Source organism: Notolepis coatsorum, assembly GCF_963971535.1.
Source record: "Notolepis coatsorum genome assembly, chromosome: 19".
NCBI lineage: Eukaryota > Metazoa > Chordata > Actinopteri > Aulopiformes > Paralepididae > Notolepis > Notolepis coatsorum.
The window spans coordinates 27763954-27791246 of NC_140183.1; positions in this window are offsets into that span (position 1 = coordinate 27763954).

A 27293-nucleotide genomic window follows, 5' to 3' on the forward strand; every position below is an offset into this window, starting at 1 on the left:
TCGCCTGTCATCCTGGGATCAACCGTACCTTGTCCCTGCTGAAGCGACACTTCTGGTGGGTCACCATGAGGGAGGACACCCGCGACTTCGTCCTTGCGTGCACCGTCTGTGCCCGTGGAAAGGCTTCCCACCAACCACCAGCCGGGCTCCTCAGGCCGCTTCCTGTTCCCGGTCGGCCTTGGTCGCACGTCGCCCTGGACTTCGTCACCGGACTGCCTCCTTCACACGGTAACACTGTCATTCTCACCATCGTGGACCGGTTCTCAAAGGCCGTGCATTTTGTCGCTCTCCCCAAACTCCCCTCTGCTACAGAAACCGCGGACCTGATGGTGCTCCACGTCTTCCGTCTCCACGGGATCCCGGTGGACATCGTCTCCGACAGGGGCCCGCAGTTTATCTCCCAAGTATGGAAGGCTTTCTGCCGGCCCCTGGGGGCCACGGTCAGCCTCTCCTCCGGGTTCCACTCGGAGACGTCCAACCAGGACCTGGGATCCGCCCTCCGCTGCGTGACCACCCAGGACCCCTCCGGCTGGAGTACGTTCCTGTTGTGGATCGAGTACGCCCACAACTTGCTGTTCTCCGCGGCCACAGGTCAGTCTCCCTTTGAGTCCTCCCTGGGCTACCAACCCCCACTGTTCCCTGCACAGGAAGAGGAGATCGCCGTGCCTTCGGTGCAGGACCACCTTCACCGCTGCAGGAGGATATGGGAGGACACAAGGGCTGCGATGCTCCGCACCGCTGAGCAGAACCGTCGCTTCGCCGACCGCCACCGGACTCCGGCTCCCGACTACCAACCAGGTCAGATGGTTTGGCTCTCGTCCCGAGACCTTCCACTCAAGTCCTTGTCCCACAAACTCACCCCCCGTTTTGTTGGTCTGTATAAAATCCTGTCCGTTATCAACCCCTCGGTCGTTAAGCTGACGTCTCGAGCTCCAGCGTCCTTCCACCCTGACGTCTCGAGCCCCAGCGTCCTTCCACCCTGACGTCTCGAGCCCCGCAAATAGGACTCCTGCTCGCTCTCAAGTGCAAGACCTGTGTCCTCTCTCTCTCGCTGCCGACAGCTGCACTGGAGTGCACCTGCTCTCATTCTTCTCCCCCCCAAGAACATTATAACCTCCGTGTTGTTCACATTCCTGTTTCACATTCCTGTTATACTCTGCTTGGTTGGGAAGAATAATTAAAGAACCCTAAACCGCTCTATTCTCTCCTCCTGTGTTTTGCTATTGGGCTCCGCAAGAACCCCCCATCCTCACATGCCTACAGTATTGTGGTAATTCTTGAGTAGTTTGATCTTCTGCAGCTGTGTCCCCCGTTCCCCTCTCCCTCCTCCAGTTACCCACCCAGCCCCCGGGGGTCTCATTCACACCCATACATACCAGGACAGGGAAGGGGGGGGGGGGGGGGGGGGGGGGAATTAGAAAATAGGAATAAAATAATAATAAAAGATAAGGAAGTGCAGTTAGAGGTTTTTAGTACTTTTAAACATCGATTTTTAGCAAGTAGTAGTTTTCATTTGATCCTATATAATTTTTTCATTCACCGATTTGTGGACTTTTTTTTTTAGTGTCTTGAAAGGCGCATTATAAATAAAATGCATTATTATTATTATTATTATTATTATTATTATTATTATTATTATTATTATTATTATTATTATTATTATTATTATTATTATTATTATTATTATTATTATTATTATTATCATCCAGGAGGGAAAAAACACTTTGGATAGTAGGGACTGCATCTCTGCCTGTCCTGGCCAGGAAACACTTTGCAACTGTGATCTCCTCTGGCAGTAGTTGGATATTGTAATGTGTGGCGAGGGGTTGCAGCAATTCCACTGAGATAAACTGGTCTGAGGCTGGATAACATGCCTGTATGCCTCTCATACATTGTTCTCCAACTCATGAGAAGTTGAGAACCTGTTCTCAAGCTCTTGCAGCATTCTGTCGAGGACTGGATAGAACAGCCTCTGTCTCAGCTGATCTCCATGAGGTCTGAGCTTGTGCCACAAGATGACTCAACTACATACTCGTCCATCCTTTTCTGCTTCCTCCTTTGGCTTGTAGTATTTTCCTCAATCCAAAGGCCATTACATATGGCCTTTGTCCTGTCATACATGTCCACTGCCATCTCTGAGGTGCGATAACCTTTGAGTGTGTCCTGCACTGTGCTTTTAAATAGTACAGATAGGTATTGAAGATGTGCACTTTAACACAGCAGCACCTGGAGCCATCCATACCCATGTCCAGTGTCCACTGACAAAGACATGCTCATGATACTGTGATAAACTATAATAAGCTTTAATCGAACCCTGGTTCATTTCCTCGGATAGTCCGGTTGGTTTGGGGTGGTGTGAAAGCTCATTCACTCTTGCAAGTGAACCCTGCTGCGGTTCATTTGAGATGTGAATGCAAAGCGGACCAAAGGCAGGAAAATACCCCAAAATCTAATAATTTTTTTTATGAGAAGACTGAAACATTATGTATATAATTTTTTCGATTGCTTAAGCACAATTTTGAAAACAGGGCCCGGTGTTTCAAAACACTACACACAATTAGCACAACCACACACACAATTATCAGAACACCTCAGATCCTTTGCTAAATTAAACACAAACTATACACTAATTTATAAAAACTACATTTTGTTACCATATGAAACACACGTTTCATATGACTTAATTCTGTTTGAACCAGTTACACACTGCTGTGCTTAACCTAAAACACATATAGCAATTCTACTTCTCGGTGATTAGAGTACTGTAAGTGAAGTACACAGAGAATGTGCAAATATACAATAAATTCACCAAACACTACACAAGACCAATGCTGTAGATGAAAATATAATTTATTTATCTCCATATACCCAAATCAATGATGCAGACTGATGAAAATATAAATTTTCTCTCCATATAACCAAATCAGTCAACATTTCAACATGGAGAATCACAACAAAACATGTCCTAGTTTTCATGCTACTACAGTGTGCATAACACAGTAAGCTCAGCAAATATCAGACAAACATAAAATACTGTATCCAGTACAGGTTAAAATTACAGTAAAACAAAAACAAAAATAGAAACTATTTAAATAGAGTACAGAAAATACTAGCTGGATCTGGCAAGAGATTTTTTTTGTTGTGATTCTCCATGTTGACATGTTGACTGATTTGGGTATATGGAGAGAAAACTTATATTTTCATCAGTCTGCATCATTGGTTGTCTTGTGTAGTGTTTGGTGAATGTATTATATATTTTCACGTTCTCAGTGTACAGTACTTCACTCTCCTTCCATTTTGGTTGAAGACAGGTGAACTCACCTGCTGCATTTTTATAGTGCTTAAACCTGATTGGTGTATCTACAATTAAGCAATGGTGTGTTTGTGCATCTGATTGCTGTGTTTAACCAATTGGCTCATATGTGTGGTAATTTGACATTCTATGTGTAATGTAATGCAAGTGTGTTTAGTGTTTTGCAAATCACTGTGTGTATTGTTTTGCAAAAAGTGTGAGGCTGACTTTGTGCTTATAGGGGTGCAAATCTGGGCCTATGTTTTGCTCCTTGAGTGTAAGGTTTTGATAATTGTGTAATACTTTTGATTTGAGTGTTTATGCAATCGAAGAAAACTGTAAAGACTAGAGATTAACTGTTTATTTCTTTTGTACATAGGCTGTGCATAATGTTTGTTTGTTTATTTGCTTATGTGTATGATTCTTAACTGTGTTTTTATTTTGTTATTGGTGTATATGTGTGTATGTATGTATATGTATTTATATATATATATATATATATATATATATATATATATATATATATATATATATATATATATATATATATATATATATATATATATATATATATATATATATATATGTATGTATGTATGTATGTATGTATGTATGTATGTATGTATGTATGTATGTATGTATGTATATGTGTATATATGTATATTTGTACCCTCGTTGGGGCCTCTTGGACCATATCAATGTTTTATCTGGCTAAATAAAGGTTAAATAAATAAATAAGAAACTGATGATTTGGTCCTGTTAACTTTGAATTTTCTATGGGGACTGGCCAGATCCCTCTCATGGACCTGGACCTCACTTTAAAAAACTCTAATCTAGTTCTTCAGTATTCGTCTCTAATTACTCCCCCCGGGCTGAAGCCCCCAATGTTTTCTAACCCTAAAACGCCCCTGGTGTAGGTGGGTCAAAGAGCGTGTGTGTGTGTGTGTGTGTGTGTGTGTGTGTGTGTGTGTGTGTGTGTGTGTTGTGTGTGTGTAGGGTCACGTGAGGGTGACTGAGGGTGTAGGAATGTATGCATGTGTGTGAGTTCAGCAGGTTGCCAGGTTTAGATGGGTAACAGGAAGGAAACTGTTTGTAAGCCTGGTAGTGTGGGCTGTGAGGCTCCTCTAATGCCTCCCAGAAGGCAGGGGGGAGAACAGGCCCTGGTTGGAGTGGGTGGGATATCTGATGATGCTGAGACCTCTGTGCAGACAGTGTTTGTGATATATGTCTTTTATAGCTGGGAGCTTGGTGCCGGTGATCAGTGATGCCACAGATTACTTGTAAAAATAATCTGATTACTGATTACTCCTTTAAAAAGTAATCTAGTTACTTTACTGAACTTAGTTACTTTGAAAGTAACTAGGTTACGAAGTCGTCGTCTCTTTTGCTTCTGCGAAGCAACATCACCTGTCTCATTAGGTAAGTGATAAAGTTATCCAGTCTCTCTCTCTCTCTACCTCTCTCTCTCTCTCTCTCTCTCTCTCTCTCTCTCTCTCTCTCTCTCTCTCTCTCTCTCTCTCTCTCTCTCTCTCTCTCTCTCTCTTTCTCTCTCTCTCTCTACCAAATCCATTCTGAGACAACGGACTCAGTGCGTACTCGTCACGCATAACATGAATCTCTCTCTCACTCTCACTCTCTCACTCTCTCTCAAGTAGCCAAAGTACACTATAAAACGAACTGGATAGTTGATTTAACTTCATGCTGAAGCCATTCTAAAATCAGCTATAAACGTAAAAACATATGTGTGTGGCTGTGTGCGTGCGTGCGCGAGCGCACGTCCCATCTCTGGTCTAGCTGACTGTACCCCTGGCTCTCTTATCATCAGCATTATGAGTAGTAGTAACTAAATAGTAACTAAATAGTAATCCACAGTCACTTGTAAAAGTAACTGTAATCAGATTACTGGCTTGTAAAAAGTAACAAGTTAGATTACTATTTACTGAAAAAAGTAATCAGATTAGAATAACTATGGCATGTACTGGGACGCCTTGACAGCCCACTGCAGGGCTTTCTGGTCAGCTGATGTGCAGTTACCATACCACACTGAGATGCAGCTGGTCATGATGCTCTCTATGTGGTAGAAGTTGGAGAGGATTTCGGGAGATAGGCGGGCGCTCCTCAGCCTCCTCAGGAAATGCTGTTGGGTTGTTGGGCCTTCTTCACAAGGAAGCAGGTATTTGATGTCCAAGAGAGGTCCTTGCTGATGTGGACTCCTCGCAGGGGACACGATCCACATCACGCCCCAGGAGATATGGTTACCTAACCTAACAGACTGGTCAGGGAGTCCAGAGTCCAATTATAGAGAGGTGGGTTAAATCCAAGGGAGAGGAGTTTTGTGGCCAAAAACACCACTCCCTTTAAGCTAGGCTAGTGGTCCGTATCCGCTTCCATTAATGTATGCTTAGCTAGGCTAGCTTGCACCTGGATAGCCTGGAATGCACAGAGAGGAAATTGGTATATATCTTCTTGTCTGACTCTGGAGATGATGGTAAGCACATTTTCCATAATGTTGGCAGTAAATGATTCCTGGAATGTGTTGAACATAGACAATTGATGATTTAACAGTGATCATTGATGATTCAGATGATAAGTATTTGCTCTTTTGGAGCAGGTATCAACAACACAAGTCCTGTAAAGATCATGGTTTATGTGGTGTTACACTCAAATAGAGATTATTCATTTCTCCACAATCTCTTAACCTCTTCCACCCGTGAAATATTTTCTGAAAATCCGCCTAAAATATATACCTAGGTAAATGGAATATTGCTCCACTTCTACAAGGCCCATTTGCATATTCTTGGTATCTAGGGACATCTATGGACCTCAGGGAATGTATTCACAGTGTCAGACATATTGTGTCTATTACTAGGCTTGCTTAAATTGTGATGAAACAAAGGAGAATATGAATTATGATTTTTCTTTGCATCTTTGCGGATCAAATTAAATCAAATCAAATACAAAACGCAATATCAAAATAACAAAAGGTGAACAGGGTTGAAGCCCTTGGAATGTCCTTGTGTTCAGGTCAGTTCAATCCGTGGAAGTTCTTATGATTCAAGTTCAATCAGTTCAAGCCTACCGGACTGTTGAGGTAACAGGAGTTGAGCAACAGGGGTATTCGAATCAGGCTGGCATTAGCCTTGAGCTATATCAGAGGTTCAGTGGGTTGGCTCGCCATCTTGTATTGGTCCGGCACACCGCCTCGTCCCGTGTGGGCACACGTGGTGATGGGTGGTCTGGAACTGCTCCCAGGGTGGAACGGGGTGCTGGGGTAACCTAAAAACCTGGCCTGCTTGCGAGCAGGCATTCAGAAAATAAAAGCTATTTACCATCTTTTATCGCTTCATCATCTTTTCATTGCTTTCAGAATGAATAATCAATCAGGTTACTTTTAGCTATGCTAAGCTAAAGTAGGCTATCTTATCACAGCATGTGCCACATGCTAATTTAGGCTAAAGTGCGCTAGCATATGGAACGTTCCCCACGTTCATATAAAACTCCCAAAAACATTCAAAATGTATATAGACCTTGTTCTTATCGTACAGCATATCAATACAATTATAAGTACTTCTGAAATGGTTCCTTCCTAGTTTTCATTTAACCAAATTGAGCTTGGGGCAGTTTGTGTATGACTCAGAATGAAACTACGTTAACGTTATTAGCTTGGAGCTAACCATTCTGCACACTCGACAATTGAATAGCACAATATTGATTGAAACTCACCAAAACCGCAGGCTACAGCTACTTTACTGCAACGCTTCTTCGGTTTTGCAACTGGGGGAATCTTTTATAATTGTTTGATAACTGGTTTTATCATGCTATTTCATCTCGTTATCCAGCAACGTTATCAGCTGCATGTCGAATCTCTCCGTGGATGTGTGTCATCTGCGCGTGCGCAAGACTCACCTGCTGTAAAGCAAGGCGTGGCTGTCGTGACATCTATCTCACGTCATGACGTAAATTAAAGGGCAATGCTGTAATTCAAAGGACTTGGTACCCAATAATATTAACTACTTATGTTCTTACATAATAGCCTTAACTATTTATGTTCTTATTCAATGGCATTAACTATTTATGTTCCTATGACTTGAATAGTTATGAATCTGAAACCTGGGTTACACGTGCATAAGAACAGATAATGAAATCTACTGTAATCTACTGTACTTTTTTATTTTCCCCACAGTGCAACCGTTTTGAAACTAATTTCAGATCTAATTGTTCCTACATGTTAACAATAGGGAAGAGAAACTAACTGCCTTTCAATATTAGTCAAAAACATTACCTTTTGTGGCTTATTATCCCGAATAATAACAGTTATTGAAATAATTCATACAGAACTCTGAACCTTGAACCCCATAGAATCTTCCAGGAAGTGTAGTTTTAAAAACGATTAACACTTTGATCGCCATGGTTAAATTCATAATTTACCATCCCTAGCCAGCTCTATTTGTCTATGGAGAAGTTCCCCTTCTTTGCAGGGCTATAACTTTTTAAATTCTATTGCTAAATTGACATTATTATGGCCTATTCAATGTCCTATATATATTGTTCAGGGTGTAGCAACGTTATACTTTTTCATTCACATATTCATACTAAAATATGGTCTAAAGTATAAGTATGTTTTTATCGTTTTCTGCAGCTTTCTCCAGAACTTGATTTATAGCCCCAAATGCATTATATTGATGATCAAATACAGTTTGGTAGCGATCAGTGCCAGATAAAAAATTTCAACTGGAGGTACTTCTAGAAGTTACTACGTATCATCTGATGATGACCGGATGGGCGGGGGGTCGTTTATAATTCCGTGGGCAACGTTATATCATTCATCTAGTGTGGGTCATATGATCATCAGAGCAGTTTATATGGAACACGTTAGAAAATAACGCTGGATCTTACCGTATCTTCCTCGCGCCGTTGGACGATCAGCTTGGAGTAGACAGTTTTCGATTATGGGATGTTGATCTAGATGAACCATTTCCAGGTTGTATAATACTATATACGTCCAAATAACGTTGTTTATTGAGTTAGGGCGAGCGATTGATTATCCAGTGTGTCGAGATGGAATCCGGCTAACGATCGCGAGTGCCCGGACGAAATATGGATGAGCACTTCCTGTTTGGCGCGTCACTTCCTGTTGGCCGATCTGCCAGATGGCGCTCTTGAACCGTTAGACAGTTGAGTGGAGCTCAGCAGTATAGCTCAGGTCCCCGGAGGAGAAATATGATTTCGATCACAGATTTTTGAAATATTGATATCAAAGACGAGTTAAGGCGTCTTCGGCAGAATGAGCATGGCGAGCAAAGACGAGATACGGCATTCCCGGCGATTAAAGTGTTAACGCAGAACCAGACCTGTGGAAGTCTGCTACAAAATGGCCGCAAAAAGACTACAATTCCCATGGTTCAAAATATCCAAAATTGTCGCCCTTGTGAAATAGAAAAGTTAAATCTATCTAATAACACTTTTAACCTATTGCTAAACTAACGTATTGATGATAATATACATCATACATGCTGTTGTGACATGTTTATGATGTTAATACTTGAATACGTTTGAAATAAAAATCGCTACTTTTATACAACAGTCTGGAAAATATTGATTTATGACCAGATGTCATTTCGGGACTGGTACCGGTCCCGTCGGGTGGAAGAGGTGATGTGATCCACTCTAGTTTAGAAGTTGCTTTTGCTGACATAAAACTCCACTCCACTGAATCTGCCCTTCTCAGAGTATCCAATGATCTCCTGATGTCTGCTGACTCTGGTGAATGCTCTGTTCTGGTCCTGTTAGACCTGAGCGCAGCGTTTGACACGGTCAACCACAACATCCTTTTGGACAGGCTCAGGGAGTGGGTGGGCATCTCTGGGAGCGCTCTAAACTGGTTCGCCTCTTATCTGAGGGAGAGAACGTTCTCGGTGGCTGTGGGTCCTTTTAAATCTGACCCCACCCCTCTCTCATGTGGGGTACCACAGGGATCGGTGCTAGGACCACTCCTCTTTGCCATTTATATGCTTCCCCTAGGCCTCCTCATCAATAAATTCACCGGCATTAAATATCACTGCTACGCAGACGACATACAACTACTCTGCTCTTTTAAACCCGACAACTTGGAGAAACTCAGCCTTCTCCAGGAGTGCCTGCTCGGCATTGAGAGCTGGATGGGGAGTAACTTCCTCCAGTTAAATGCAAATAAAACGGAGGTGCTGATCGTAGCAGCTGAAAAGACTGCAGCTAGAGTGGCCACTCACTTGGGGTCCCTTAAAGACAACATACGTCCCCACCTGAGAAACCTGGGTGTTGTCTTTGACCAGGCCATGAACCTAGACAAACATGTCAAAACACTCACACGCACCTGCTTCTTTCACCTCAGAAACATTGCAAAACTGCGCACCATCATATCTCACTCTGAACTAGAACTATCCGTGCATGCTTTTATTTCCTCTAGGCTTGACTACTGCAACTCACTTTTCACCTGTCTCACCAAATCATCCACAGATAAACTACAAATGGTCCAAAATGCTGCAGCCAGGCTACTCACAAGGTCAAAAAAATCATGTCACATCACTCCCATTTTGGTATCCCTGCACTGGCTCCCGGTACACTATAGAATTCACTTCAAAGTCCTCACTTTCACTTTCAGAGCACTTCACGGTCAGGCCCCTATCTACATCACGGAACTCATCCATCCCTACACCAACACCCGCTCACTCAGATCTGCCGATCAGCACCTCCTAGTGATCCCCAGGACCAGGCTAAAAACAAGGGGTGATCGAGCCTTCGAGGTGACAGCACCAAGGCTCTGGAACGCTCTCCCCCTGGACCTGCGAACTGCCCCCTCTGAGAACTCTTTTAAAAAACAACTAAAAACACATTTGTTCAGGCAGGCTTTTGATCACACATAGGCACCTTTTTCTTGTCCTCACTGTTCTATAGTGTTGTTTTAATTAGTGACTCATGATTTTATCCAAATTCTTTTATTCTACTTTTTCTATCTGGTTTCACTGTTTTTAACTGCTGTTTGTCTGTTGTCATTTATTTCTGATTTTGTTTTATTGTGTTTTTATATTAAGCTGTAGTGTAAAGCACCCTGTGCATTCGTGCTGTGAAGGGTGCTATATAAATAAAGGTCATTCATTCATTCATTCATTCATAAAGCTGTATCCGCATTGGTAGCTTCATAAGGTCAGTGGCAACCGAGGTCAGAGTTGGAATAACTTGAACTTTGAACGTAGAGCTCGAGCTGTGGCGCCACGCCAGGGTAGGGCTGCCGTCTAGTTGGGACGACAGTGGCTCAGGAGGTAGACTGGTCACCTGGTAATTGGAAGGTTCCTGGTTTGATTCTGGTTCCTCTCTGCAGCGTGTCAAAGTGTCCTTGAGCAAGACACTGAACCTCTAACTTATCTCAATGAGCAGATCGGCACCTTGCACGCCGTCTGTGTGTGAAAGTGTTGAGTGAATGGGTGAATGTGAGGCATAAGTTGTAAAGCTCTTGGGATAAAAATATGCTACTGTATATAAATGCAGTCCACTTACGATTTTACCATGTAGTTGGGCGCCACCACTCTCCCCATAGGAAAACAATGGCTCAGCCAGCACAAATAGATTTTGCCAGTGGTCATCACAGAGGCCTTCAGAGTATTAAGAGTGGATTTGTGCTTTAACTGGGTGTCATAGGCATTAGGCATCTAACCAGAGGTCCCCTGCTGTATGTGCCACCAAGCAGATCTGTCTAGACCTTTAAATTACACCTAGATCCATCCCTCCTGTACTTCTCAGTAAGCTCACTTGATTGTGGTGCGCTCCCAAGAATCAATGTGGGGGGATATCACACAGACTAGGCGAGGTAGTTGGGAGTCCTCAGTTGAATTATTGATTGATGATTAAGCCTGGGTCGGTATTCACTTTTCACTGTTCACTGAGGCAGAACGTCTGCTCAAAGATGAGACCAGTTGTTTTGACAGGCGCACTGTTTTCCCCCCCGGCTTCAGAGCAACGGAAGATACAGCAGAAAGGCATCCATTTTGAGGTGGTCAATGAGATTTGAGAAGAGAATCAAAAGATCAATACTGTTTATGCGCACATACTGTACAGCCATTACACACACACACACACACACACACACACACACACACACACACACACACACACACACACACACACACACACACACACACACACACACACACACACACACACACACACACACACACACACACACACACACACACACAAAAGAATGTCCACATTACAGATGCAACACTATTTCATCTGTGATACCGATTATAATTTCTGAACTGGTCTGATACTTTGCTCATGTACTCAAAATCTAATGTAAAATTTTTTTTAATTATAATTTACATTTTTATATTATTTAACTTGTCAGCAACAGAGTCATATTGTATATTTAATTTGTTACAGTCAGAAAATGATAAAACAAGTTTTCAAAGTCCATTACAGTTAACTGTCATTAACACTTTCCGTGCCGGCCGTATTTTCCTATTTACTCCATTGAATGTCGCCACCCACTTCAATGATAGAGCTCTCATATTTGCGAACGCATAAACTACATCTTAAATTATGGCTATGTGTCTAATGTGGCCGTTGCTTATCAATGACTTGTTTGCAGTCAACATTGTCGAAACGGATTGTTTTTTAATCAGTTCATTTCCGTTTTATACCATTTTGAAAAACGCTAGTTTCTTGAAACTTCCAGAAGATTTCAGAAGATTCTGTGATAAACGCCCTTTACTGTAATACACAAAACACGTTGTCATTTTTCGGCCTATTTATGAATCGTTTTCAAATAAATGCTAGATTATCAATAGTATATGTGTACTTATGCACGCTATAGAAGCGGGCTGAAAAATCTATTATCTTATTTCCTGATTGCACACACAGCCACACACACACATATGGGACACATTGATATATAGGTGAAAGCTGATTATCCCAATACTGGTAAAATAGATTCCTTACCTCAGATCAGATGTTCTCCAAAAGGATTATTCCAATTCCTGATCGCCATTCCAAATATCGATCGCATTTATTGAACCAACGCTGGGTGCTCGAAACACATTATTCCACGCTGTTCTGCGGGACCACAAAGACTGCAATCGGTTCCGATTACTTGCCTGAGAAGTAAAATGTGGATTCCGGACAGTTTTTTTCCCATGCAGTTCATTCAATCCATTCCAAAGGGGTGCAGTATCATCCGGGAGACGATAGGGGGTGGTATTTTCCCAATGGAGCTCAGAGAGAGTTTGCAGCACTAACGTGAGGCTAGATTGATGAAATATGAATGGAAATCGCTAATAAAAGAAATAACGATTAAAAAACAGCATATCTCGTTCCTGGCACTCAACGGTTGGATTGAAATAACGAGATATCTCGTCCGTGGCACTCAAAGTGTTAAGTACTCATATCTGTATTCAGTATCGACATGTTTGTAAGGATTTGTACTTGTGCTTGGTCTGAAAGAAAGTGGTATTAGGACATCCCTAATGCTGAGTACCGATTAACAGTATATCAGATTCGGGTAAGTAGTTTGCGGTCATTGAAAAAAAGCTGTTACAGCCCTTGTATCTAAATGACAGAGTCTCGACTGATGCATAAGACGTTCTTTATTTAATTTCCATCCATGACATCATCGTAGCACCGTGAAAACTGCATTGGAAACGTACATAAACAGACAAACAAACATTTCACATAATGCTTTCCACAGTACAGTACAAACACTAATAAAATAACATTGGTATCAATGTACAAGGATTACATTCCTAGACAGACATAAAATCATTCATTCACGAATTTCTACAAAGTTAAAGCCTTACAAAGTTACAACCATAATTAATAAACAACAAAGCATACCTTGCTGTGCTCTCCAAGGAATGCAAACATAATCCGAAAAGGTCCTTTCTTTGGTTTAAAAACACGGTCAATACATGGGGATACAAAAGTTAAAGTCGCACAGGAATACAAAGCGATATAAAGACACACCAAACGTTCCTGCTGCCGACTACGTCAACAGGCGCTTCCAGCTGTCTTGATCTACGGTGCGCCAATAGGGACAGATTTATGTAGGCCTACGGGTATCGAAATTCCACATGTCATTTCAAGGCACATAATCTCAAGTGGTCCGTTGCACTCCCACCAATCACTTCATAATACAACACAAAAAAGAATCATGAATGATTTAAGACCAAAAGACCATTTATCTTGACTTAGAAAATTATGCAAATAAGCAGCGTCATGTTAATGCTATGTATGCATGTCTGTGACCTATTATTCGCTTTTGAGGAGAAGCACTAGCTTTTGAACTGGTCTTAATATGGTTGAGAGTTTAGACTGAGCGCCAAGCCCTTTTGAGTTTCTATCTCCGACTAGCAATCTCACTCTTTAGACTAGGCCATCCCCGTCTACAGTTCTTTCCACTATTCGCCCCAACTGCCATTGGTTTCTTGGGAGGAGGTCCTCCTTTATGATGACTACATCATTAACCTTGAGATTATGCCGGACCACATGCCACTTCTGATGCGTTGAGATGTTCAGGAGGTACTCCCTCTTCCAACGACTCCAGAACTGCTCAATAAGATACTGAACACGGCGCAAGCGCTTTGTACTGTACAAATCCTCTCTCACAAACTCTCCTGGAGGCGGAAGGGCAAACTTTGACTTCATTTGAACTAGGTGGTTGGGGGTTAGAGGCTCTAGAGAAGTGGGGTCGTTTATTCCATCTACTGTTAAGGGACGGCTATTAACAATAGCCATGGCCTCATAAAACAGTGTTCTGAGGGAGGCATCATCAAGTCTGCCTTGGCTTTGAGTCAGGATAGCATTCAGAACATTTCGGATGGTGCGTATCTGGCGCCTGTATGCCAAACACCACCGGCGTGGCTTGCTGATGGAGCATTAAGGACAAACTCGCACTCTTTGTCAGCCAAGAACATCTACACGGCTTGGTTGTTGCATTGTTCCAGTGCCTTTCCTAGCTCATTCCTGGCGCCTATGATATTCCTGCCTTGGTCAGTTAAGATGGCGCACAGCTCCTCTTAGGCTGATGAAGCACCGCAGGGCATTGATAAAGGAATCAGTGGATAGATCTTCTAACATCTCCAGATGGACAGCTCGGGAATAGAGACAAGTAAATATCAGGCAACTAACTTGCTGCAGCTGATTATCCAAAATCCATTTGCTCTAAGCTCCATCTGAGTTTGACTCCTACCCTGGTGGCAAACTTGAGAGTGATAGTGAGACAAGATTAGCTGAGTGATGTGACCATATTTTGGCAGAATGCATGGGTGCCTGAATTCTTCACTAAGAGATGAATGTTTCAGTCTTCCGCCTACACAAAGCATGCCCTCTCTCAGGACTGGGTCAAGGGAGAAAAGAGGACTCGTACAAGGAAGATTTCCCCCAGCTTCAAGCACCTTTATCTCTTAACTGAATGCCTGCTGTTGTACAAGCTTTATCACTGGACTGGGTGCACCCTCATGCTCTACGACAGTCAAAGCGTCAGTGGGATATTTTAGCTTGGATGCCAGTCTCCTTATTCTTGCCACTACTTTGAGGAGTATTGTCCATGATGAAAACTTAGCCAGACGGTCAATGATATCAGTGATTACTGACTGAGGAGATGGTGTAATATAGAGGACTGAAGAGATTGTGTGATTGATTGATTGATTGAAAAGTTTATTAACAGATTGCAGAATGGGTACAGTACAGTACATCTCAATACATACAATTGTTAAGGGGATGCAGACCAGAGAAAGACTTTCGTCTTGTTTACATCAGGGTCCCCCATTTTCAATTCATCATAACATATATGACATACATGACATACAGATAGACAGTACTGCTACATCTATACATGTATGACATATCAGATTTGCAAATACAGTACTGTTTGTGATACAAAAGTGTCCAGAAAAGGAGTGTATATACATTTGGCGTAGAAACTGTACATTGGAGGAGGTTGGTGGGGTGGGGTTGGGTGGGTTGGGTGAGGGCTGTACATTGGAGGTGGGGGGGGGGGGGGGGGGGGGGTTGGGGGTTGTAATATAGAGGACTGAAGATATGGTGTAATATAGAGGACTAAGGAGATGGTGTAATATAGAGGACTGAAGATATGGTGTAATATAGAGGACTAAGGAGATGGTGTAATATAGAGCAGGGGTTCCCAAACTTTTCAGGCCGGGACCCAGAAAATAAGGCGTCAGAGAGCCGCGGCCCAATGCACATCGTCAGGCTTTTTTTATTTATTTTTTTGCCAGGCGACCGATTTTTTAAGCCAAATATCACTTCAATCCTATTAAGTTAGTTCAAGGTAGTTATGTGCTATTTATGAAAGGGCTAACTTGTTGCAAAATAATAATGATAATAATAATAGCCTCATTAAAATACTATTGTTGCTTCTATTGTTTTCAGCGTTTTATGTGCATAATCTGTTATTTAGTTTGAAATGTTCGTTGAAATAATTCGATTTTTAGTTTTTGTTTATTTATTAAGTTAATATAAAACCATATAGTCACATTTTAGAATACAATAGAATAGAATTTTAGAATACAACTAGAAACACTGTCCTGGCCTGCTTCTAAGTTCAGTGACCTGAAAAAAAAATAAAATAAAAATTGACTTTTTTGTTTTTTTGTTTTGTTTTTGGAAATCATCTCACGGCCCTCCCGTGGCTGCTCGCGACTGATATAGAGCAGTGGTTCCCAAAGTCGGGGTCGCGACCCAAAGGTGGGCCGCGAGCAGCCACGGGAGGGCCGCGAGATGTTTTCCAAAAAACAAACACATTTTTTTTTTTCAGGCCACTGAACTTAGAAGCAGGCCAGGACAGTGTTTCTAGTTGTATTCTAAAATTCTATTCTATTGTATTCTAAAATGTGACTATATGGTTTTATATTAACTTAATAAATAAACAAAAACGAAAAATCTACTTATTTCAACGAACATTTCAAACTAAATAACAGAGTATGCACATAAAACGCTGAAAACAACCGAAACAACAATAGTATTTTAATGAGGCTATTATTATTATCATTATTATTTTGCAACAAGTTAGCCCTCTCATAAATAGCACATATAAATGAATAACTTTTTCTTAAAAAAAACTATAGCCAATCACCACATCTGACCTTTCTCACATTCCAGTGACTCTTGACAGTTATTGGTATCTCAGCAGTATTCCCCATTCTCCTCCTTAGATTTTTTTATTTGTTTGGGTAATTTTATATAAAAAAATAAATAATACATTAGCTGAAGAATCGTGTACTTTGGCACGGCAGTAGCTTTCCATGATAGAAAAATATTTTGCCCGCTGAGGGCCATTTTTCATGCATGCATTGGGCTTAGGGAACGCCTGGACCGTTAGCCTAGCTTAGCTTCATCACTGGAAGTGGGGCAGACATCTAGCCTAGTTCACTACAGTCAGGACCTATACTCCAAATACAATCAAAATACAACTCCCAACCGTTCCTGTAAACATGTTGTGACCTGTGTATTTACCACGTAAATAGGTCACACGAGTCTCCCTGTCACACAAGTCTTCAAGTCACACAAGTCTCCCAGTCACATGAGTCTCCCAGTCACACAAGTCTCCCAGTCACACAAGTCTCCAAGTCACACAAGTCTCCCAGTCACACAAGTCTCCAAGTCAGACAAGTCTCCCAGTCACTCAAGTCTCCCAGTCAGACAAGTCTCCAAGTCACACAAGTCTCCCAGTCAGACAAGTCTACCAGTCACACAAGTCTCCAAGTCACATGAGTCTCCCAGTCACACAAGTCACACAAGTCTCCAAGTCACACAAGTATCCCAGACACACAAGTCTCCAAGTCACATGAGTCTCCCAGTCACACAAGTCACACAAGTCTCCCAGTCACACAAGTGACTTGGAGACTTGTGTGACTGGGAGATTTGTGGGACTGGGAGACTTGTGTGACTAGGAGACTTGTGTGACTGGGAGACTTGTGTGACTTGTGTGACTTGGAGACTTGTGTGACTGGGAGACTTGTGTGACTGGGAGACTCGTGTGACTTGGAGACTTGTGTGACTGGGAGACTCGTGTGACTTGGAGACTTGTGTGACTGGGAGACTTGTGTGATTGGGAGACTTGTGTGACTGGGAGACTTGTGTGACTGGAGACTTGTGTGACTGGGAGACTTGTGTGACTGGGAGACTTGTGTGACTGGGAGACTCGTGTGACTGGGAGACTTGTGTGACTGGGAGACGTGGTAAATACACAGGTCACATGTTTACAGGAACATTTGGGAGTTGTATTTTGATTGTATTTGGAGTATATTTCCTGACTGTAGTGAACTAGGCTAGATGTCTGCCCCACTTCCAGTAATGAAGCTAAGCTAGGCTAACGGTCCAGGCGTTCTCTAAGCCCAATGCATGCAGAGAGATGGAAAAGGTATGTATCTTCTTGTCTAACTCCAGGGAAGATGTTAAATAAGCTAATTTCCCAAAATGTTGGAGTTTTCCTTTAAGGTCCCTCGAGTTTGCTTGGAACAGGGTAAATCTACATTTTGCTATGATGCCCCTAGCTCATGGAATGAACTCCAACTGTCCTTAACGCTTCTCTTGTCCTTAAATAGATTCTCACCTCTGTTGCAGTTTCAGACCTTGATCTCCAAGGATTGTCAATTAAGTTGTACAGGTTTTACTTGATTTGTTATCCTTACTTTTGTCTCGCCTTGTCTTATTGTTATGATTTTATATGCTGTGTGATTTGATATGCCTTTATTTTTGCTTATTTCTGTATATAGGCTACTCAATGTGACTGTAAATGAGGGAAACCTCAGTTGCCTTTCAAGTTTAAATAAAGTTTGAAATAAAGAACAGATTTTATCCAAAGTGCTTTACAACACTTTACACCTACTGTAGCTTTCTAGAGAGAAATCTGGAGCCGGAATTCAACCGGGAACATTCCAATTACCAGACTATTGCTCTGCCTCCTGAGCCACTGTGGCTACAGCCACTGACGCACTGTAATGGCTGTGGTATTGCCAGTGATGCAACCTTTGTTGTTGTTGTTGTTGTTGTTGTTGTTGTTGTTGTTGTTTAAATGTATGTGATCTACCTCATTAACGGACCTTAAGGTGAGGAAAGCACTGACATGGAGGGCCCTGACTGGCATGAATAGCGGGTGGAAATCCAGTCTCCCCCGACATATCAAATTTAGCTTCTTCCAAGCACCGTGGAGTCTGTACTCCTCTATGGCTGTGAATCATGGACCCTGAAGCCCCACCCTGCAGAAGTCTCTGGACGGATGCTACACCAGAATGCTGTGCGTGGTACTGAACATCGACCAGAACAACCAACAAGCATCTGTACGGGGACTACCAAGGCTGAGCGACAAGGTGGCATCCAGAAGGATGAAACTTGCAGGTCACTGCCACCGACACCAGGAACTTCTGGCTAGCAAGCTAGTGCTCTGGGAGCCAACACACGGGCACCAACCAAGAGGACGTCCCACGCCAACATACGTGGACATACTGAGGAAGGATGCAGGTGTGGAGAGCTCTACGGAACTGGCCGGATGTATGGAGGACCGGGATGATTGGAATCTCCGCTGGCTGAAATTTGACATATTGTTTTTTTCCACTTGTAGCCTGCCTATAGATATGTTATTACAGTACTTATCAGTGAGGTTATATTAAATGTGCAGTGTTGAAATAAAAAAATTAAGGATGGATTGCGACAGAAAATGCAAAAAACATCCCATTTACAGAGAAAAACCATATTTGGGATTTAATATCCCAGTCTGTGAGTGCAGTTGGTGTTTCCAAACGTGGAAGTATGGATTGCAAATGGAGGTGTAATGATTTTAAAAGGACAACTAATGAGAAAATATCATTCAATGCCTCCCAGGTAAAAAGAAAATGGGACCTGTCCATGGTGCTGAATCTTTAGGCCGAAGTTAGGCACTGTGCCAGTGAAAATATTTTCAGACTTAGGAATGAAAAGAGTGAGAAATTAAGTTGTATTTAATGTTTAGTTAAGAGAATAGAACCTGCATTCTATTATGTTCTGCTGAGGAAATGGTTGCACACGTATAAAAAGTTGTAATAATTATCATACGCCAGTTAAGGGCTCACTCTCCACTTATTGCACATGGTTGGTGAATAGCATGGAACTTGGAAGTGTCGTGGATGCCGGAGGCAATAATTCGCTGGTCAATAGTTGGTTGTTACAAATTTATTAGGTTAAAATAAGAGATTTGGCTTGAGAAGACCCAACCGGAAGTCCTGGCCTGGGACCCCAGAAGTGACTCCCAGATTAACAGTGTACGTCAATATTTATACATGACAGGAAGGGGTGGGGCCAGGTGACCAGGTGAAAAAATAAGTTGTATCACCTGTGGTAGTGAGCAAGCTACTGTAGCTGACGCTACATTACCTATCCAACCAGGGAGAGAGAGAAATATCTGAAAACAAAATGGAAAGCCAGGAGCTGAAAGAAAAGACACCCAAGACATGTGTTCCACGTAGGTGTTAACATCAATCACGTTACAAAGCCCAAAGCAAGACAGTCTACTGAGGTTTTGCCTTTAAAATAAAAGTGTGAGCGTTTCTTATACAATTTTAAGCAGTTACCTTAATTCCAATTACCAAAATGGGACCAGACTAAAAAGGTAGGGGTACACACATCACCAACCCCTATTGAATCAGAGTCTTCACATTTTAGTTCTTTATTCTCATTAGATTTAATACGAAGGTCCTGCTGTATCTTTTTCTCTGTCGCATTATCTTCTCTACCCTTTGTTCTGCTGCCAATTAGCCAAGATGCTCATTATTTCCCTTTTATACTTTCATAACCCCCCCCATCTCTCTCTCCACCCCCCCCCCCCCCCCCCCCCCCCATCTCTTTCTCCACCATGTATCCTCTTTCCATCCATGCTTATTGGAGTGTCCCTGGTCTTGCTGTGAGTAAATGGACGTATTCAGGAGAGTCACAGGAGGTATATTGCCACAGACATCTGCTACCCGGGCGGCGCCTAACTACCTGTTAATGGCACACACTGAAAACCCTGACTGAGAGAGAAAGAGGGAGAGATATTTGTGTTTTAGAAAAACCCCAATCCAGAATTTAATCGGCCTTATAAATGTAATTAATATTGACATTCCTGATTGGCGGCTGGGATATGACCGCTTTTTGCAACATTCATAATTCACTCTGTTTTTACTTCAATATTTACAAATGTTATGTAAACACATCTTACAACCTTGAGATGTCTCAACATGTATGTCTAGCTGTCACATACTAAATAGCTACCGTTGGAAGTATTTTTTATTATGCAGTAATGTTTTGTGCAGCAAGGCTCTTCCTTAGACTTCTGTTCAAAACAGTGCAAATCCATGGATGATCTGGTGAAAATATTGCTTCAGGGGGCTGTACACCGTAAATCAACAACAAGGCTTAAGGCGATAAGTGGAAGCACTTTCCTATCACCATCAATGGTCAGGTCAGTAGCACCTATAGCTCTGGGACCCAAGTGGCGAATAATATGTGCTCCCTTAAAACGTTGAAGGTCGATCTCAACGGTAGATTGTTAGGAGTTGTCAAAATAGTTGTTCGTCACATAGATTCATACAATTTATAATAATAAAATACGTTGGCCAAGCAATTGCTGGTAAAATATTGACTATGCCACCATGGGACTTTCACAAGAATACACTTATCAATTTGACCTCAGTTGTTTGCTTTTAGCTCTTTCCCCAAAACCCTGGGATTTCCACCAACACAGGAAAGTCCACAAATAGAGTGAATGACCAGTACCTACAAACAGGCTGAACAAACTTAATGATGATAGACAGCTCCCTTTAACACGGGGTGGGGCCCTGAACAAGTACTGTATTTGTAAATCTGGTATGTCATAAATGTATAGATGTAGCAGTACTGTCTATCTGTATGTCATGTATGTCATATATGTTATGATGAATTGAAAATGGGGGACCCTGATGTAAACAAGACAAAAGTCTTTCTCTGGCCTGCATCCCCTTAACAATTGTGTGTATTGAGCTGTACTGTATTGTACCCATTCTGCAATCTGTTAATACAATGTTCAATCAATCAATCAACAAGTGACATAGGGTTCATACACAGCAAAATAACACAAAGATAACCCAAAGGCACACTTCATTATATATACTGTACATGCCAAATATAATCAGGCACGCTTTAGTAAATATACATGTGAAATATAATGAGGCACGCTTTAGTAGATATACATGTGAAATATAATCAGGCACGCTTTAGTAGATATACATGTGAAATATAATCAGGCACGCTTAAGTAAATATACATGTGAAATATAATCACGCACGCTTTAGTAGATATATATGTGAAATATAATCAGGCATGCTTAAGTAGATATACATGCCAAATATATTCAGGCGAGCTTAACTCATTGGGCGCCAGACCTGAGTAAAGTCGGGTTATCTCGCCAGCGGTTGAGCACCATACCCGAGTATAGTCGGGTTTTCGTAGTTTTTTCTTTTATTTGATTTTTTTATTATATGCAATGTCACGGACCTCTGTGTTACCATAGGAAATAATTCTGAGATCCCTAGAGTGCAATGCTGGCCGCATCCTGCTAGGTGGCAGTATTGCCCCCCCTTTGAAACCTTATTTCACACTGTGTGTCACATCTAATTTCGTCCGGGCGGAGAATTTAGACCAAGCCAAGTAAATCGCTTCATCCGACCACTTTGAAACGCGTTCAGCACACTTGAGGCATATCTTGTGCCACTTCATGTCAGGGACCCGATCGACACCAATACTGGAAATCGCGATCAGACAATTGGAATATTATTTTTGGGATACCTCCTAGTAAAGGTAAGGACTATATGACATCAAACCTACTTTGATCCAACAATGATTTCACATCGATCGCAACGATCTGTAACTCCAAAACGTATGCCGTTGCTGACGATCAAAGCATCCCCCCCCACTTTCATGCATTCATGATGAAACATAATACCTATTATATACCTTTGAATTGGAAATAGTAGCGTGTCCAGGCGAGCAACGCCAACGCTTTTAGCTAAATTCACATATCGCTCCATAGCACAGTATTAGAATTAGCCAGTATCACTCTGAAACTATACAATATTCACCACGGTATAACACGCAAACTACATGAAAGAAATTATTCTTTTTCACATGTTGAACGATGGATAGTTAATGTCAAATGAGCCATAGTATTGTCTCCATAACTATAATATAGAATATAGATATAGCCCTGCAAACACTGCGACGCACAGTGAAAATCCCTATCTCTTACAGCGGTGGCGCAGTGAGTACAAGGATAGCTAAAGCGGCTGGCGCTGAAAAGTAGATATATATGCAAAATATTTTAAATCCAATGGAGGCCACTTATTACACTGCCCACGCCTGGATACTATAAAATAGAATCATTAATTAAACATGGTATAAACAAAAGTCAAATACAATAAAAGGTTATTAACTCATTGGACGCCACTCACGTATAAAGTCGGGTTAACTCGCCATCGCTTGAGCGCCAAACCCGAGAAAAGTCGGGTTTTCTATCGTTATTTCTTTTATTTGATATTCCCATTCATAATCCATCGAGGGAGCCTGTGTTATCATTGGGAATTAGTCTGAGATCGCAAACGTCCAATACCGCCGCCTTTTGACCGGTGTTGCACATTCTTGGAAACTCTCTGGCTTGGGCTGTACGTCGATCTAAAAAGTCCGGTCCGGGTTTTCCTAGTCGGGCATGGCGAGCGGTTATACATTTACACATTTACATTTAGTCATTTAGCTGACGCTTTTATCCAAAGCGACTTACAAGTTCTCTACGACAAGTCATCAGGAAGGGTACAACTCTATCAGCTGAGTAACAATGTTCATCAAAGTGTTGCGTGTTAGAGTGTAGGTTAGTTTATTAGGACAAGTGCATGACAGTAAGGTTAGTTAGGGTTCGATTTTTTATTTAATTTTTTTAATTATTTCAGATAATTGTTATAACACATGGATTGAGGATAATCAAGCACTCCTGGTTCATGTTCTTTGGTGGATTATGTTGGCAACACGATCGTCATCAATACTTGGAATGGCGATCAGATAATTGGAGTATTCTTTTTGCAGTACATCCTAGTCATGGTAAGGGCTATATGGTATCAATCTTGCGTTGATCGAAGAATCCCTTCCCCGCGATCCGAACATACAGTATGTGTGTAATGTGTGTGTGTAAGGTATTCCATTGGTGACGATCGAAGCATAGAAAAACGCCCCCCCCCCCCCCCCCCCCCCCCCCCCCACCCTTTCACGCATTCATGATGAAACATAATACCGATAATATAGCGTTGATTTCAGATCGATTGGTGATATATGTGTAACAGGTTAATATGTTCCCCTTGTGAATTTCGCCAAAACACCCTTTTTCATTGTTTTGTTAGAACCTCCTACCTTTGTTTTGGTGTGGATGCTGAACGTGTAGCAGGTATATATGTGTAATATACTGTTATGTATTCAATGAATAATCCTTCCCTCACGTGGTATTTTAATTTGTTTATTATTATTATTTTTATTATCAAAAGTCTTTTAATTTGAAATCGTCACTTCGGCAGGATTGTATTTCCTCTTGCGTCCCTCTTCACGCCAGTCTCTCTGGGTGTATTAAGAGAGCCTGTGAACTGAGGGCGCCATCTTGTGGCCAAGATAAAACAAGACATTAACCCTGTTCTGTATCTGGTTTGACAGGGCCATTAAAAAGCCTGAGATGCAGTGCTGTCTCCTGCCTGGTTACTGACACCACACAAGAACACAACGCAGCATAATCTATCGGTTACATATGCGAGAAACGCCACGGTTTCTAGTGAAATGCACTAAACGCTGCATAGCGGCGTTTTCTGGGATTACACAGGATTACTCTAAAACTATACTCATATTCACCACGGTATAAAACGGGAAGGTATGTATGAAAAAAACATATTTTTTCACAAATTTAACGATAGATACTCAATGTCAAATGGGAAATAATTTTATATCCATTGCTATGATATAAAATATAGTTTGAGCCCTGCAAACACCGCCATGTATCCCTATTCTTTAAAGCGGTGGCGTTCTTACCACATGGTAAACAGCGACCTCTAAGCGCTGATTGAGTTAAAAGACTTTCCAAAACAATTAAATCTGACATGGTAAAAAAATCACAAGAGTAGGCTAAACCTAAACCAGGCAAAACAGCAGTGCTCTGCAGGGACACAAAGACATGTTAATACTGGTCATGGTTATTCACATGTACACAAAATCATGCTGGCCTAACCTATTTAACATCAGCATTCAAAAGATCTATATTGCTGTATGGATTTTTTCCCCCATCTCTACTTGTTACCTGAACCAATGACCGTGAGGGTTCAGCAAGCCTTGTCTCATAAGAAGTAATTCAGGAGTGATGAAGAGAGTGGGAGAAACGCGCAGCTCAATCACAAGAGGACAGGGGGAGAGAGGGGTTCTCCACCGTCTCTGAGAGCAGATAAGCCCCAGTTGGTTGTTAAACCTTTGGCAAGAAACCACTCGTTGCTCTGTGTCCACGAGATGGGTGGCTATATTTGATGAAGTGAGTGACACACAAATTGCAGCTCGAAGCTAGAAAAAAAGGTCTAAGTCCTCGATTTCTCATGGCAGTTTTTGCCATGTGATATTTGGAGCTGTGACAGCCAACCTCCCTGACACACTGCACCGTCATTAAGATTGCACATAGCTTCCTGGCATGACAACAATTTCTAGGCAGTGAAATTGACATGCATGTGTGTCTAATTGACACATTGACGTACTGGTATATACAAGGATGTATTGTCAGCTGTTTATTGTTTGTCATGCTGTCCCTGTGCACTGTATGTGTTTATTGTCCAGTGTATGTGTATCCAAGTAAATAGTAAATTACTTGTCTCATCAACTGGCAATCAGCTAGTCGGTGACACAAGTGGCTCCCAATGTCGAAGTGGCTAACGAGGCATCGGCCACACCTGCGGCACCTCATTAAAGAGGAGGTGTGCCAGGTCTGCTCTGTCGTCTGTTCTTTCTTGAAATGGTTTTGGTTTAATTGGTTCTCAAGCCGGTCGGGAAAAGACCCTGTGTTTTGTGTCTTTTGAGTTTAATAAAAGACCACTGTGGTTGTTTTGCCTCTGTGTCTCTTGCTGAACCTCGCTACATTGGTGGCCCATACGGGGAGAGGTTTTTGAGGCTTTTATATTTTTGTTCCTGGCTGTCATGTTGGCTTCTCTGCTGGCATTGTGGGAGGAGTAGGAGGAGTAGTAGGAGGAGGTATTCTACAAGCAGCTGGCAGAAGTTGGCAGCTGGGGTAGCTAGGGTGTAGTGGCAGGGCTCTCTACACAACATCTTTTCCCAAGGAGCACAGGTGCTCCTAAATGAAAACATTTAGGAGCACACAAAGAAATTCAGGAGCACAGTGAAAATAACAGAGTTTATTAACAAGCTATGTATTACATGCATATTATACTGTGCGTGTGCATACTAAGGGACAAACATCTGTGCAATAGCCCATACCACCCAAATCAAACATTGGCCCATGCCTACTAGACGCAAAAGATATCAATTGTCCAGCTGATTTTGTATGTTGTTGTGTTGTCACGATACCAACATTTTGACTTCGATACCGATAGGAAAGGTGATGGAATATTATTAGATGACAGAACATGGACAATTCTTCATACAATTATTTAATTAATTATGATTTAAATTAATATTTTGACGCTGTTTTACGTGTAAATAATGAAAAATAATATAATTATTCTGTTACAGGTGCTGAGCTATACTATAGCTAATGTCCATCAATATCTTCCTATTGAATTAAATAGGTTCAGGTATCAGGATTGTTAGTAGAGAGAGAGAGACTGACTCCCTCACTATTGGATGCCTCTGAGTGTTCCCAGGGATAGCTTAGTTAGCGTTAGCAGGTTAGCTTGCTGCTAACATTAGTTAAGGTTTTTACCGCGAGGTGGGAGAAACAGGAATGGCGATGATGCAAAGCATGTTCCAATGCACCATTGGACCCGTTGCTCGTGAAAGGAGAAACGCGCTCGAGTTTTCATTACACATAGAAACAGCGTGACTCACGAGATGAGTTGTTACAGAGCTGTTGAATGCAGGGCTGAATAGCTAGATGTCATAGCTAGAAGGTTCGTGCTGCTCTGTGTCTATTATGAAATGACAATTGCGCCCACTACGCAAAGCTATTACTCGCACACTGTGCTCCTGAATAATTTGTCCAGTTTGCAAAAATCCATTTTTAGGGGCAAATGCAAGTGAAATGGTCGCACTGTAGAGCCCTGAGTGGTCTGGAGGGAGGACCCCGGCTGAGGGGAGGAAGACCCGGTCTCATAGGCAGCAATGAAGGGGGACATGCAGAGGCAGGACACGTGTCCGGTCAGTGTGCTGGCCCTTGCTGTCCAGGAGGTCGCACCCCAGCTCCAATTAGCCCAGGGGAGGGGGTTCGGCTTCGGCTTCGGCGGAGGTGGTACCCCAGCTTCAGAGGGGATGAGGGTACATAGGAGAGCCACATGTCTCATCAACTGGTAGTCGGCTAGTTGGTGCGACAATTAAGTGACTCCCAATGCCAAAGTGACTAGAGAGAAGAGAGAGGTGTCCCAGGTTGTGTGGTTTTTATTCATTAAATGGTTTTGAGTCAATCTAGTTGGTTTCCCAAGGGCCAGTTGGGAAAATACCCTGTGTAATGCATTTTGTGTCATTTAAGTTGTTTTGCCTCTGCCTTTTGTTGTTCCTGTGTGCCAGATGATTTGGGAATGTTCTACCAGACACCAATGCAAAAGCATTCATGAACTGGGTACAGGTGGAATCACTATTGTGTTATGTATCAATTTACAACTTAGTACAACTTTGAACAAACTTTGAAGTACATCTTACAGTAGGTGGTTTCAATGAAAATACCTATGGAATTTGTAAGTTGTTACATTTCCCAGCAGGATATTCATCGAATCTCCTGAAGATG